The 15,720-nt window shown below is 33.0% G+C and overlaps 1 pseudogene; it reads left to right on the top strand.

Moving 5' to 3' along the window:
- Positions 1–4,915: 4,915 nt before the first annotated feature.
- On the top strand, positions 4,916–7,549 carry LOC139883785 (fatty acid amide hydrolase-like; annotated as a pseudogene).
- The last annotated feature ends 8,171 nt before the right edge of the window (positions 7,550–15,720 follow it).

Genomic DNA, 15,720 nt, shown 5'->3' with positions numbered 1-15,720 from the left:
TAAAAATATAAATATTTGAGGACTTTAGTGGATATCTTCGAAAAGAATTATGTTTGAGGATTAAAAGCTTAGCACCTAAGATCCAAGGAGAGAAGCGGAAAAAAAATCTAAAACTGAAAAGAAGGCAAAAAAATAAAAATCCTGCTATAGAGATTCAATCCCATGGGGGACGAACACGTTGAAAGCCTTACCCAAGCATTATCATTGAGCCAACTCCTTACTTTGATGTCTGTTTGATGGACAATATTTAGATTTTGTTTTGTATAATTTAATTTTTTTCGATCCCACCAACTTGTACGTTGGTCCGTCCTTAGTCTTATTATAATTGTTTTAAATCGAACTGATTAACGATGTCGTTTTCCTCTTGCTGCATCTGGTTGTCTTGGATAATGTTCGACGTCTGTGCTAGTTGTTGTTGGTTTTTCTGAGGCTGCCGATCAATTATGTTATTAAAACTCATTGAAGGCATTTTTATTCAGATGCGCCATAGTCTACTGCTTCATTAGACTTTCAGTGAGGCTTCATCCATCGGTATATTGGTCATAGCTATTAATTAATAAAGATATTCAGTATTGACATGAATCCACTTAACAATCTATTAATATATATTGTTTAAGAGGAATAGAAGGATGAATCAATATAAGCAAGTATTGTTTCCAAAATACCAAGGAAAAGAGGTAAAAATAAAATATATTGAATCACGTTATATGTCCAAATTTCAACCATTAAAGTGTTCCAAAGTCGGAGACAGTGTGAAGTACTCCTCGAGCTGATACTTTTATTTTGAGAAACTGTGAATGTAAGATAGATTAACTATATCCTACAAGAACGATTATGGAAGATCTTCAACACAAATAATTATATACAATTTTTTCTTTAAATATACCTGATACAATCTACCTCAAAATTTATTTTCCCAAAAATCGAACCTATGATCTTATGTATGATGAAATGTTTTAAGTATTAGGTCAACCTTGATTGAGATAATTATATACAACTACATAAGTTATTTTAATTAAAGATCAATGAAGAAACAAAAAATTACATATTCTATAATTTTACATTCTATGTTTCTAACACAATTCGAGTATGATTCGTGTGAAATGATCAACAATAATATTAGGGACGAATCTAGAATTCGAATATTGAGATGACATGAAGGTTATTAAAATATGGTTGCACCTCGAACTTTTCGAATATATAAAAATTCAAACTTCTAATCACATATTATACCTAATTATCCATTATTTTTTTTTATATTAATTGAAAGTATTTAGCTAGTTTAACGGAAGCAAGACCTAAAATATACACACAAAACTGAACGATTAATAGTTGGTCTATATCTAAACATTATATTTTTATAAGGACCTTATGCATTTTTTTAAACATAGGGTGGCCACGGCCACCACGGGCCATCTTATGTATCCATCCCTGAATATTTTCTACAAGTGTTGCCCCTTCACACATAATTACATGGAAAATGTGAGATGAAAAGTATATGTATTGTATGCATGAATTTAATGAAAGAACAATATATATTGTATGCATGAATTTAACAAAAATATACATGGTGTATTTTGGAAAAAGGAAAAAAGTTAATCTTGATCATGATCAGATCCTCTCATGGAACCTCCATGGCATTTTCTTCTTCTTCTATTTCTTGGGAGGTCGAATCTTCTAGCCAAATATCTCTTTAATTCTTTAACCCATCTGGAGGGCTTCTTATTTCAAGGTTCATAGAATAACTGCTACTGTTAACCGAATCGAAGCCAACAAAGTGCTTCAGAAGCCAGCAAAGTGCTTCAGACTGTCTAAGAATTCCAAAGTTATAACTTCAAATTCGATTCGGTTAAATCATGGGGGATTGTTGCCCTCCCTTTTATCTCTGGTTCAATAAAGATTTGCGTTGATCATTGCATGCCCATAATTCCCCCTTGTAGAATTGGTAAAACTCCTATATAAAGAGAGATATATACTCAGAATTGGTAAAACTCCTATGTAAGAATTCACTAACAATAATATGGCTTAAATAGGAAACAAAACGATAAATCAATATAAAAAATAATTCTTATGCAATATATTTCAAGCAATTAATGTTCATATATAATCTAATATAATTGGAAGCTAATTAAGACTTTTATTCAAGAAAGTTCAATTGTCTAATTCCACATAGTGGCTAACAAAATGACAAGAGCTACAACTTTGTTATATAGCAAAATCACCAATACCATCGCACTCACACTCGAATAGTTGGCTAATCAAATATTCAAGCGACATTAGAATTACACTAAGAGGTTTTTTTTTCTTTCTTTTTTATGCTAACTAAGAGATTTCTAAATCACATCAATCCCAAATTCCAAATTAGAACCTGCCTAACAAATGTCTGATGTGTAGGATTCTAAATACTATTCAAGAAAAATATGTCCAATACGCAAATCCCAGACATTCATTTTATCATGCACACTTTTTACTAATTCACCTCGATCAATTCCATAAATATCATAAATTACCTTCGAAATTTCTATTAACAGACACTTTAAAGAGTTTTTTTTGGCAACATTTTATTAAGCCATACGGCAATCAAACAGAGGACACTTTAAAGAGTTGTTCGCAAGGATAAACAAGTTATAATATATATTTGAATAAAAAGAAAAAGAGTTATATATAAAGATAAAGGGTTGTTGTGTGTGTTAACTAAAGCCTTTCGTGTTACTTGAATTTCCAATGTACTTGTAGAACTCAAAGGGGTCCGGTAAAAATCTTTTGACTTGGTGTAGTTAGAAATTATATTAGTGAACAAACATAATTATCAATGTGGTAAGGACTTATTTTTCTCTAGTTGCAATCTATCAAATCCTTCTATTGTATACCAACATCTAGAGTGCCGATCTTTGAGGCATTTATATATCAATTCACCTTTAACCTTACCGGTACAATTTGAATAGCATAGTATGATCATTTTCTATCTTATTTAGCTATGCTATAAAAATAAAATCTAAATTAAAATCAGAAAATTAATTAAAATGAAAAAAGTAAAAAATACTTACGTTCTAGTAAATCTCCAATTCGATGAGATGCTGCCATGAAATTTCAAAACATATTTTCTCTTCAGTTGATTTTCAATCATTTCTTCGCCTTTAAATAATTTAGCTAATAGGTAGAGAGGAATGTTTTGAATCATCAAAGGGATGTTGGCCGCATTCAAAATTTCTAAGGTTTTTTCGATAATATACAAAAAAATTTCGCTAATGAATTAATGTATATGTAGGCCCAAGAGTATTTACCCTCCACACTCTTAAGTCCAAAATATTTTAGCTCGTGTTTACTAATGGAACCTAAATTCAACTAGAATTTTACATTACATGTATATTAAATCGATGATAATTACAAACATCTAATTCTCTCTGACATCTATGAGAGATATAAATCACTTAAACAAAAGGGAAGAAGTGATCCATCAAGTATCCATATGTAATTTTTATCGATTGACACTTGTTAAAGAATTATAGCTCAGTTTGACTCTCAAGAAATAGCAACAAAAGATTCGGAACTAGATTATCCAAAATAATAAAGAGAATTATCCATAACTTTTAAGAAAGAAAGTAGCTCCCTCAATTTGAGCACTTCCCCTACATAGTAGCATTTGGTGGGGCAGTTTGGCAAGCTCCTGCTTCACAGCATGGATCATCCGAAGTACTTCTCGTTCCATGCTTAGGAACTATTTGAATTGTCCGTCAAAAAATGCCTTTTGATTTACAATCGTCCTGACCCTTCTACGCTGATTTGGTATTGAATTATTTTTGCTAATTCTGCCATAAATGTCTAGTGAACAATAAATATTTTGTAGCGGCAAAAAGTTCCATGATTCCAAATTCTGAAAATAAGCATTAATATGGAGAAAGTGTAATAAACGACCGAAGCATGTTTTTTACCTGGCAGAAGTCACCAGTTCTATGACGTGCAACGTCTTTTCCGAGCGACCTCTTAAAAAGGAAGTGATAAGCCAATGTATAGTAATTGGTGAGAAGACTGTTGGAGTAGATTGTCTCAGGAAGATTGATTTGGCAAACACGATTGAGAATTCCAATTGCTTGCGAGAAAAGTCAACAAGAAAAGTTAAGATGAAAGAAAGCTTGAAGAAGAAGAAAAGGAAGCTATCAACATTTTCAATGGGTGAAGAGGATGAAAAATCTCTTGCTGTGACAATTCAGAATTATATGAGTGTTGGTGAAGTGAGAAAGGCAAAGACAGACTGTGTCAACAGGGTTAAAATTGGTTCTGCAGCAGAACAGTTCTGGACAGACCGTGTCAACAGTGTTAAAAATGGGCCTGCAGCAGAACAGTTCTGCATTGCCGGAGTCACAGTCGTCGACGGAGCTCGAGCAGCATATGGAAACACTCGTGATGGTGTCGCCAACAACATTAAAGCATCAAATTGGACTGCAAATCATCAGAATGAAAAGTATGGATCGATTAGGGTTCTAATGCTGTTTTCTGCAAATTCTGGTATTTTCGTTCTCTCTCAATTCTTGATGGATTAATGCAATTCAAAGGTCCATTTAGCTTGAAAATGTTGCTCTGAGTTGATTGGTTGAATCAATTTTACCGTTTAAGTATGCTAGAATAAAATTGCAATCTGAATTGCTTGAAGCTGGAAAACTGAGTTGTGAATTGGGGGAATTTTCTGTAGGACACTTTTCTTGTCCGTTTCAATTCAGGTCGACTATATTGAGTCTTAGGAAGTTGTAATGAAGGTGTATGAAAGGTTTCAGCCATGGAGATTGAGATTTGCTATTGAAAAGCCAAATATCAGTTAATTTTTAAACAAGTCAATCAGAGAATTTTAGTTTCAGTTTAAGTTGAAGAAAAATGTTATTGTAGTTTCTTTTAGAATAGAATGGTGGAGGTTTAAGCAATGGCGGTTGTTCATTTCAATGGCAGAATCGAGAAGTCAACTTCAAGTCAACAATTTGAGTTTTTGTGTTGTGACCTGCAATTACATGAAGAAGAAGAAATTCTACTGCAAGTTTTTACAATTTACACTTTATCTAAAGTTTAAAATTCAGTTAAGAGTGGAGAGCAAGAAAAGGCTGTAAAGATATTTTTATTTCCAGCTGTTTTTGGGTAAAACCAGTAATACAGTACTCTGGTTTTGATTTTTAGTTTCTGGTTTTATACCAGCTGTTATTTTTCCTTTTCCAAGTTGTAATAGGAAACAAGGGACGTGTGGGACTGTATATAAAGTCCTCAACACTACCTTTCTCAATAGCTCAGCTAAACAAGAAAAGCAGCTCAATGAATCAAAATTTGAAATTCTGAATTTATCTTTTTCTTTTTCTGCAGAATGTTAATTTTCTTCTGTTTTAGTTTTTAGATCAAATCCAATAAAGAGAAATTCAATTTAGTTTTTGTTTTGCTGAATTAAAAGAAGAAGAAGTCTATTTCAATTCTGTTTTACAGTTTTAATGCAGAAAAATGACTTTCGTATTAGGATGGTATTTTCCTTCTCCTCATGAAATCGGAGCCTGTTCTCAGAAAGTTTCCAACAGCGCTATCAGAGCCTGTACCAACAAAGACCTAGTGCATGCAATTTTCATTAGAACCAGATTGCTAGAAGTCCAATTGCTTGCAGTGGTTTAATGATGTAGAGTCAACTGAGATATCTGAAAAGTGTGACAATATTCTCAGGCAACTATTGAATGCCCATGGATATGAAGTAAGTCTGCCAGTCAAACGATCTTCATCATTACTACTTCCGTATCAAAATACATAATGTTTCATTTTTTAGGTCCATTCGTCAATTTATATATCTTGTTAGTTTATAGTATATAGATACATGGATTGATGAATGAACCAAGGCCATATTAAGATTTTGCAAATTTCTTTTGTTATGTTTCAAGATGGTAGAGGTTGTGATACCTGAGTTGCATGAGATGCGCACTGCTCATCTTATTTCGGTTGGATCTGAAACAATTAGTTTATTAAACCCTGATTGCGAGGATGGGTATGTGTAACTAAACTTTTGAGACTAGATTATTAGCTGCAGTGACACTGAGAAATCTTTATCTAGTAACCTTATACTTTGAATGCTACCAATCTTTGTATTACAGGAAAAATGTGAGGTTGAATTATGACACTCGTACAAGTCTAGCTTTTTTAAGTTTTCGATCATTCAATGTCTAAGGTGAGACTGTTATGAGTAAGAAAAAAACGCATTTGCTCATATCATTAAGAGTTGAAATGTTGTCCATCATCTTTGAATGCTCCGAAATCCTGAAAACTTAAAATTCTGTATTTACTGATTAGTTTCTATAGACAGATTCCTGTTTCAATACTTTTTTTTTGTTAATAATCTTTGAATGCTAGGGAATCCTGAAAATTCTCTTCTTTGTGGATCTTCTCTGGTACTATCTTGCATTTCAAATGAAGGGCCTCTATGTGTTTAAATTAGGTTTATTATCAAATTAAAGGTGCTCTAGTAATTATGACACTTGTACAAGTCTAACTCTTTGTGGATCTCTGTTTGCTTCCAAGAACTAGCAATGACGTAATTCGCGATAGAGCTTTAGTTTGTGTGGTTAGTACGAGCCTCATTTAATCACATATATTTCAGGCGAAGATTAATGTACTACTTTATGGAGATTTTTAAGAAGGTGGATGTTAATTATAGTGACCCCAACAACTGGGAATTCAATTCAGTAGACCTTGATTTACAGAAAATTATAGACATTGAAGTGTAATAATTTAGAATTCAGATATACTACTTAAATAAAATCACTAAAGCATTCTAATAACAGTGCAGACAAAGATTTCATCCATTATATAACTCGAAACTTCATGTAACATTTGGAAAATTAAAACTTGAGCTAGAAATTTGATCAGTTATATAAGAGTACCGAGAAGCTACTTTGACTATCATCCATTATTTGAAAAATTATATGGTTTCCTTGCTAAATAGGATTACTGCGCCCGCCATACCTACAAGTGCTCTCAAGTATGGGGAAACAAATCAACAGGCTACAGGTTCGTTGTTCAATTCTTCCAAGGTCACATTTCTGAGAATTTGATTTCAGATATATCCCCTCATTTCCATTCATGGACTGAGATGAGGTACTTTCTTTATTTCAGGTATGTTATGCGTTTCGTTATTCCATCTAATCTACTTGGTCTCCCAGGTATAACTATTCCTGTGAGTGATATATACTATAAACAAGGACTTTGAGAGTTTTGTGACTGTCAATGTTTCAGCATTCTAACTTATTGTTATTTTCGTTATGAATATTTTGATTTTCAGGTTGGCTATGATAAACAAGGACTTCCAATAGGTTGCAACTAATAGGCCGTCCATGGGGCGAAGCTACAATTTTGCGTTTGGCCTCTGCAATAGAGGTATATATATCTATATTTTTTCGATATTTCATTGACTTGCTAACATACGATTGTTTTGACATATTAATTATAATACTCACATATCATCGCTTATTTAGGAGCTATATGTGAAAATAAAAAGAAGCCTGCTGAATTTTATGATGTCTTGAAGATAAACTAGAGAACGTTGCAGAGTTTGATTCATGATCGATTTGATTATTCTCGGATTGGATGCATTTTTGGCGATATAGTCTCATTGCAGTTTAATGGGTTTAATTTACTACTATTATATCTCAAAAGTTTAATGTAAAATGACAGCAGAATCCGGGTAGTGGACCATTCGTGTATGTGGATTGTGGAAGTCAAACAATGTGTATAAAAAAGGAAATAAGAATCTGTGTTATCGACGACTTCTATGTTAATGAAAATATCAGATTACAAACGTATCTCGTTTTTCTCTCCATCTCTAAAGCTCAATTTTCATGTATCAATGGAGAATTATATGTATGGTTGTTACTTGTTAGTATGGCATTCCGTTTCGTAGGATCTTTTGATTCTACGCTCTTGAAGTGTGTTTCCACGCCAATTCTTAGATCAAATACGCCAGAAATTATTTGACGCATTTTTATTTTTCATAATGCATTTTGTGCGCCGCTAAATAGTATTTCCACATTAAAAAAGAATATATATTTATTTTATATTATTTTATATTTTAAGATAGATCGATAGATTCATGATATAAAATTATTCCTCTGTTGCATATTGAATTTTAAAATTAATCCATGCTCTATGATTTTCAGAAAAAAAAAAAAGCACTAAAAATCCTCAAATTCATTTCAGGAACAGCAGAATCATGATTTCGATCAAGAAATATTTTATTCATTAAACTAATGTGGATCCTTAAACTTCAAATTTAACGGCCTTTATTTTTAAGGAATTTACAAATCAAATCCCCTATTCCTGTGTTAACTAGGCCTAGGTCGCTTACAAAATCTTCATATTTCTTTTTTTAATGAAGGAGCTGAATTTTTGTTGGAGATAACAAGGCCGAACTGAGCCAATTTTCGACAATTCCCGACTAAAATTCCTAACCCTCCAAATTTGATAAAATCGTTGGTATTGTCAAAAAAACATACTTCTCAATTTGTTATTTGGATGAATTTACAACGAAAGTCATTTGTGGCCTACTACTTTTTTGTGAATGAGATGACTTACTCTTAATTTGTTAAAAACATACTTGTCAATTTATTATTTGGATGAATTTACAACGAAAGTCAATTGTGACCAACTACTTTTTTGTGAATGAGATGACTTACTCTTAATTTTTTCTTTAAGCCAGTTTTGCCCTATATGCTTTGCATATCTCATGAACAAATATTCAATTATAGCATCTCCAAAATGAATAACTAGCATGGCTTCCAAAACAGCTCGGATAATTTTGAGGCATTTCTTCCAACTTCAAGCTCGTTGAAAACAAAATCTTTGTTGCTGACGTCATCTCTAGGATCCCAGTTAATTTCAAAAGTTTCTAGCTTCTCAATGGAGAAAGATCCTTCCATTTCAACAATTTTCTTCACTTCTTTATGAGGTGTGTGTAATATGGTAAATCAAATGTATCAACATGATAAAAATGTTCCTTTGGAGGGTCGGGCACCAAAGCCTGGCCACTCGGGACAACTTAAGCAAAAGAGGTGTGGCTTGCACTGTTGAATGCCCTGTATGCGGCTCAGCTAGAGAAAACCAAGCTCACTTATTCATGGACTGTCTGTGGTCTCAGAGAGTTTGGCAAATCTTTCTCCCTAATATGAATGTCTTAGCCTGGAAAAAGGAAGCATTTTTCTGCTGGTACTTCAGAGTTTTTAACTCGATTGAGAAAGGGAAATGGCCGATTTTTAATACAATCCTTTGGCTTATCTAGAAAAACAGAAACAAAGCATGGAAAGAACTGATTTGTAACATTCCTTACGCTACTGTGCTTGCTGCCAGGAACTGTATTCTTGAACTGAACCAGGTATCGCCAAGGCATTACCAACCGGGGCATAGGCAGAATTCAACTAGACCCTGGACTCGTCCTCCGGAAGGAACCTTTAAACTCATTGCGATGCTGCGGTCTTTGCCCATAGCTACAAATGGGGCCTTGGAAGTACTATTAGAGACCACAATGCTTCAGTGCTTTGCTGCCAGTATAGCTTCCTAGACGGTACTCCAGACATACCACTCGCGGAAGCTTCAGCCATCCTCCAAGGTATATCAGGTGCACTTTTAGCTGGGATTGAAAGACTTATAATTGAATCGGATTCACTCTTGATTATAAACGATCTCAACAGTAGCAGTATTAGTTTTCTGTCTTGTCATGATATCATTTGTAAGGTCAAACTTCTAGCCCGAAACTTTGTATCATGTAATTTTGAGCACATCCCGAGAAGTAGCAATCGACTAGCCCATTCATTAGCTAATCTTAGATTGAATGGGAGCGGTCGATTGCCATCTTCGTTGTACTCTATTGCTATGTTGGACTGTTAATTGAATTTTTCCGCTTTTCATCAAAAAAAAAAATGTATCAACATCAGCCTCTTGAACAAGCCCCTACAACAAAATAAACAAATTTTATAAAATAATGGATTTTCTTCTTCCTTTTTTTTTAATTGATAAAGGTTATTTTTTTCTAATTTTGATTAAATATGGCCGAAATTGTTAATGCCGTTATCAGGGAAGGATCTAGAAATTTGGATTAGAGGGGGTAAAGTAAAAATTTAAACCGGTCTCACAAGCAAATTTTCAAATTTTACTCATAAAATTGTACTTTCCAGCGAATAAAAGAGAATTGAAAGTTAAATATGAAACACACCAGGATTTCGCCAAAGACAAAACTTAGGTGCTGGACTTTCTGTGTTTGGGCTCTTAGTCTTTTTCTCAAAATTACATGTGTAAATTAAAAAGCCATGTCACCCAGACTAACTTCCGTTAAACAAAAACTAACGATGAAATCTTCTTCTATCTCCCTCTTTATCTCTCCAAAATTCTGCCCAGACTCCACTCTAGCAACGAAACAGCTAATTTTGGCTTCGACGTCGGCGAGTGAGAGTTATATATAGTGTTGGTACAGATCGTAGGATCTGTACCATCCTCATATCTTCCTTTGTGTAAATAGCCTAATTGATTTGAATCTCATGTCATCATCACTTTTTTCTTTGGCTAGTAAGCAGGAGATGTTTGTAAGATTGAAATGACTCTAAAGAATAAACTAATGATGACATAAGATTCAGACTGTTTGATTAGGCCAATTATACAAAAAAAGATAGGGATGGGCAGTAATAGCAAGCATAGGACGAATAGAGTTTTAATGGATTTTGATATATAAGCTAGTGTTTATCACTTTGGTGTTTCCCACCATTACAACTCCACTCACCTTATGTTTACGTTGCTCATCCTCATATCTTCTTTTGTGTAAATAGCCTAATCGGTTTGAATCTCATGTCATCATCACTTTCTTTTTTGGGTAGTAAGCAAGCGATGTTTGTAAGTATGAAATGATTTATAAGGAAACTCTTTTGTTCAAAGTCTACAAGACGAGAAAGTTTAGTTCACTGTTAATGCCTATTCATAAACTCTAGCCAGGTGAACTAGTGTTTGATCTACTGTGAGATGTGAATTTCGAGTTCTGTAAGAATATAAGGGAAATTTGAAATAATATATCTTTTCCTATTCATCGATATGTTCATGGTTTTTTAAGCGTCGATAATACAATACGCTTTTCAAACCGTGAGACGGTTTGAAAAGCGTGTTGTTATTCTCTTTTTCAATACTATTTATTTTTTTGTCAAAAAACGCCACGGTTTTGTACTCTACGGGAAAAAAATGCTTAAAACACTGTAGCCATAAATAACCTTATGCTACAGTTTGCAGATCATGGTAATATGGATGTAAATGGGCTAGGCTAGATCGGGCTTTGTCCTAAATAGGCCTGTTTGTTTAAAATTTATAATATTAAGTCTAGACTTTTAGCATAATAGGCTTTAAAATTTGAACTCGATCTTACCTTAATCGAAAAAAATCCAATGTTAGCTTATTACACCTGTATATAATTCAAATTATATCAATATTTAACATTTAAAATTAGTACGATCAATATTAAGTTTCACATAAATTGATACTAAAAATTATTATTTTTTATTTGAGTTTTGTTTTGACCATTATTAAAAAATAAATAGAAAATTAGAAATAACTAATGTCTTAGTTTATTTTAAAACTTTTATTAGCACAATTATCATCGACAAGAATACTAAATTTGTATAGTTCCTTGTTAGATAATTTTATATGTATTCTTTATATTATAAAATAATATGTGATATATATTCTTTTTAAATAAACTTCAATTTATATATTTTTCTTTCATAATAGGCGCTTTAAGCTATATTTCATATTTTTTGAGTTTGGTCTACTAAATTTATTAGGCCTAAATTTAAAATTAAACTTCGCCATTATGATAAAAAAAAGTTAAAAAATATCGAATTTTTATTAGGCTGAATCAGACCGATTTGACTCATTTACATCCTACAAGAAAAATTGCATTTTCTTCTAATACCAATAAATGGTAACATTCGGAACATTATGTAAAAATGGTACTTTGAAATAATTGAAGTTACTTAGTTTAGTTCGATCAAAACTTTTTTTTTTTCCTTTGAAATTATCAAAACATGTCAATTTACTTCAAATGGGGAAATTTGAGCTTTTCGTTCCCAACGTTACACATTCATACCGTTTATATCTCGTAGTTTGAGCCGTTAGATAAATATACCTCAAATAATTGTAATTTCTCGATTTTTATACTCCTCCACCTTTAACTTGATTTACGTGGCAAACTGTCAAACAAACTACCAATAGGACGGTGACATGTGTCAACATATGTATTTTTTATCCACATAAGAAATCCTACTTGTCATGTGATTAAAAATTTTAATTAAAAAAGAGAAAATTAAAAGGGGGAAACTAAATAATCCCCCGACAATGTTTTCTACATTCTAAAAAACAAAATTTTGGTTAAGGCGTGATATGCCCATACCTCAAGCCTAATAAATTACGGGAGGCAGGCTTGATACGCTTTAAACAACGAAGCCTTTCTTCCTCCTTTCAAAAGTACAGCCCATACAAACCTCAAGTGAAAAAGAAATTACGATCACTTAGCAATCCCTTGGTGCAGCAATAACGACACGCTCATCGACTCACCCTTACCTTCTTACTGATTGTACAAGAGAAATAGATCCCTGAAGCTACTACTTCTCCAGCCACATACAATTTTCGAGGCTAGAATGCCAAAATTTTGTTTTTTAGAATGTAGAAAACATTGTCGGGGGATTATTTAGTTTCCCCTTTTAATTTTCTCTTTTTTAATTAAAATTTTTAATCACATGACACCTAGGATTTTCTACGTGGATAAAAAATACATTGTGTTGACACGTGTCACCGTTATATTGATTGTTTGTTTGACAGTTTGTCACGTAAGTCAAATTAACGGTGGAGAGATATAAAAGTCGAAAAATTACAAACGTTGGAGATATATTTATCTGATGGCTCAGACTGTAGGATATAAATGGTGTGAATATGTAACGTTGGGACGAAAAGTACAATTTTCTCCTCAAAATTGGTAAAACTCCTATATAAGAATCCACTATTATTGTTTAAAAAGGAAACTGAAGGATAAATAAATATAAAAGATAATTCTTATGCATATTAAATGTCCATATATTCCAAATAGATAATTTTAATGTTAAGGATTTATATTTTAATAAGTTAAAAGTTATTAAGTGGCGTTGACAATAAATAGGGGCAAGTATGTCGTGGGAGGAGCAATTAAGTGGCGTGTCGAGCAATCAATGTTAATTTTATTTTTGTGAAATTGTTTATTTTTTATTATCATCTAACATAATTGGAAGCTAAAGTCTTTCATTGGAGAAAGTTTATTTGCCTAATGCCACGCATTGGGCAAGAAAAAGTCAAGAGATACAACTTTGTTACATAGCAAGCGAACCAATACACGCACACTCAGGTTCAAATATTAGGCTAGTCAAATATTTAAATTTGATAGGCAGGGAGAACAATATTAGAATTATGTTAAGGGATTCCTACATCACAAGAATCCCAAATTCCAAATTAGAACATGCCTAACAAAGGTCTGGTCTGTAGGATTCCAAAACATGCCCAATATGCAAACACCAGATATTCCTTTTATCATACACACTTTCTACACATTCACCTAGATCAATTCCGTAAATATCATAAATTCACTTCGGAACTTTACTAACAAACACTTTGAAGAGTTGGTCGCAAGGATATATATATGAAAAGATATATAAAGGGTTGTTGTGTGTGTTAACTAAAGCCTTTCGTGAAACTTGAATTTCCAATGTACGTGTAAATCCTAGAAAATATACAAGCATTGCAGAGCTCTTTTAGAGCTCAATAAGGTCAGGTAAAATTCTTGTGACTGCGGTGTAGTTAAAAATTATGTTCGTGCAAACGGAGTAGGGGTCGTGAACTTCTTTTCTAGGAGAAGAAGGAATGAGTACAAATTTGAGAAAGAACATAATTTTCAATACAGTAAAGACTTATTTTTTTTCGTCTACAAATATATAACACCTAATAATTTGACCCCATAACTTATAAAATTAGAACCTATTATCATCAAATATTGCATCTCAATAAATATTTTTTTTTTCTAGTTGCAGTTTATCATATCCTTCTACTGTATACCCAGTGCGCCGATAATTTGACGTCGTTTTCTTATCCATTGTATATTATCAATTTGATCACCTTTAACCTTATAAGTATCGAACTTCTTACCTTCTGAATACCGTAGTATGATCAATTTCATTCTTATTTAGCTATGCTATAGAAACAAAATCTAAAGTAAAATGGGAAAATTATTTAAAATGTGGGTATGGCGTTTTGGTACCCATGTGGGATCACTGCCCTCCTCTGGTAGTATGGACTCTTAGGAATGCGAGAAAAGCTAATTTAATGGCTGATGAGTGTGCGCCAAGTAAAATCTTACTGTCTTAAATTTCTTCACATCATCCGATCCTATCAATGATTTATGATCAATGGATGAGGCTCTTCAACTAATATTGCTCGCCTATAAATAGAGGTTTTCTCCTTGTTTACAGTCTGCATAACATAATCAGAGAGAGAACTCTATTGGACAAATCTCTGGATGGTATCTCTCTCCAGATTTTTAGCCAAAACCAAACTCATTATTATATGATCAATTACCAATGATAGTTGATCGAAGTAACCAGCTATACTAGACGGTCAAGTTGAAAAAAGAGAGAGTGTAGAAGACCATATATATACTCATTGGCGGATCCACTTCGTTTTTAATCGAACTGGTTAACGACATCATTTTCCTCTTGCTGCATTTGGTCCTCTTGGATAATGGTCCATGCTTGTGCTAGTTGTTGTTGGCTTTTCTGGGGCTGATAACTTGTTGTTTAAACTCATAGGAGACATTATTATTCGAGATGCACAATATAATTTTCTGCTTAGACTTTCGGATAGGCTTCTTTCATTTTTGGAATTAATTACATAAATATATATACATTTGAAATCGTGGACACAATATGTGATTGAAGCGGGACGGTGGAGAAAAATAGGAAGATCGAAAACATTGTTTTCGATCTTCCTCACTAATTGGGATTAAGCGTAATTAACCATAGTCGGAAACAGCGTTTCCGATTTTCCTTTTGGCATAATCGGTAACACCGTTTACGATTATGGTTTTTTAAGCTTAAAAAACCGTTTACGTTCCGATTTTCCTGTAGCATAATCGATAACGGTGTTTTCGATTTTGGGTTAATTAAATCCCCTAACCAAAATCGAAAACAGTGTTTCCGATATCGCTATTTCCGTTTACCGTTCCGTTTCAAACCCTAAGACTGTAGCGCACTCTTCATTTTTGTTAAAGGTATTAATTAATATTGCTATTCAGTGTTGGCAAGAATTCCCTTGACATTCCACCAATATATATGGTTTAAGAGGTAACAAAAGGATAAATCAATACAAACAAGTATTGTCTCTAAAGTATTACATTGAAGAGGTAGAAAATATATACTGAATTACCTCATACCAAATTTAATCCGTTGAAAGCGTTTAGAAGACAGAGATAAAGTAAAGTACTCCACCAGATGAGACTTCTTTTTGAAAAACTATCATCCGATGTACATCCTACTAATTACATTAAGGAAGATCTTCATCATAAGTAATCATATACGTACGTACAGCTCACTAAGTCCTTTTAGTCAAGGATCATTTTCATACCAATGAAGAACCAAATATTATCAATGCTATTTTTTTATA

This window comes from Rutidosis leptorrhynchoides, unplaced genomic scaffold (genome assembly GCF_046630445.1).
Source record: "Rutidosis leptorrhynchoides isolate AG116_Rl617_1_P2 unplaced genomic scaffold, CSIRO_AGI_Rlap_v1 contig45, whole genome shotgun sequence".
Classification (NCBI taxonomy): domain Eukaryota; kingdom Viridiplantae; phylum Streptophyta; class Magnoliopsida; order Asterales; family Asteraceae; genus Rutidosis; species Rutidosis leptorrhynchoides.
The sequence above is the reverse complement of the archived record's forward strand: the minus strand, read 5'-3'. Positions and strand labels throughout refer to the sequence as shown.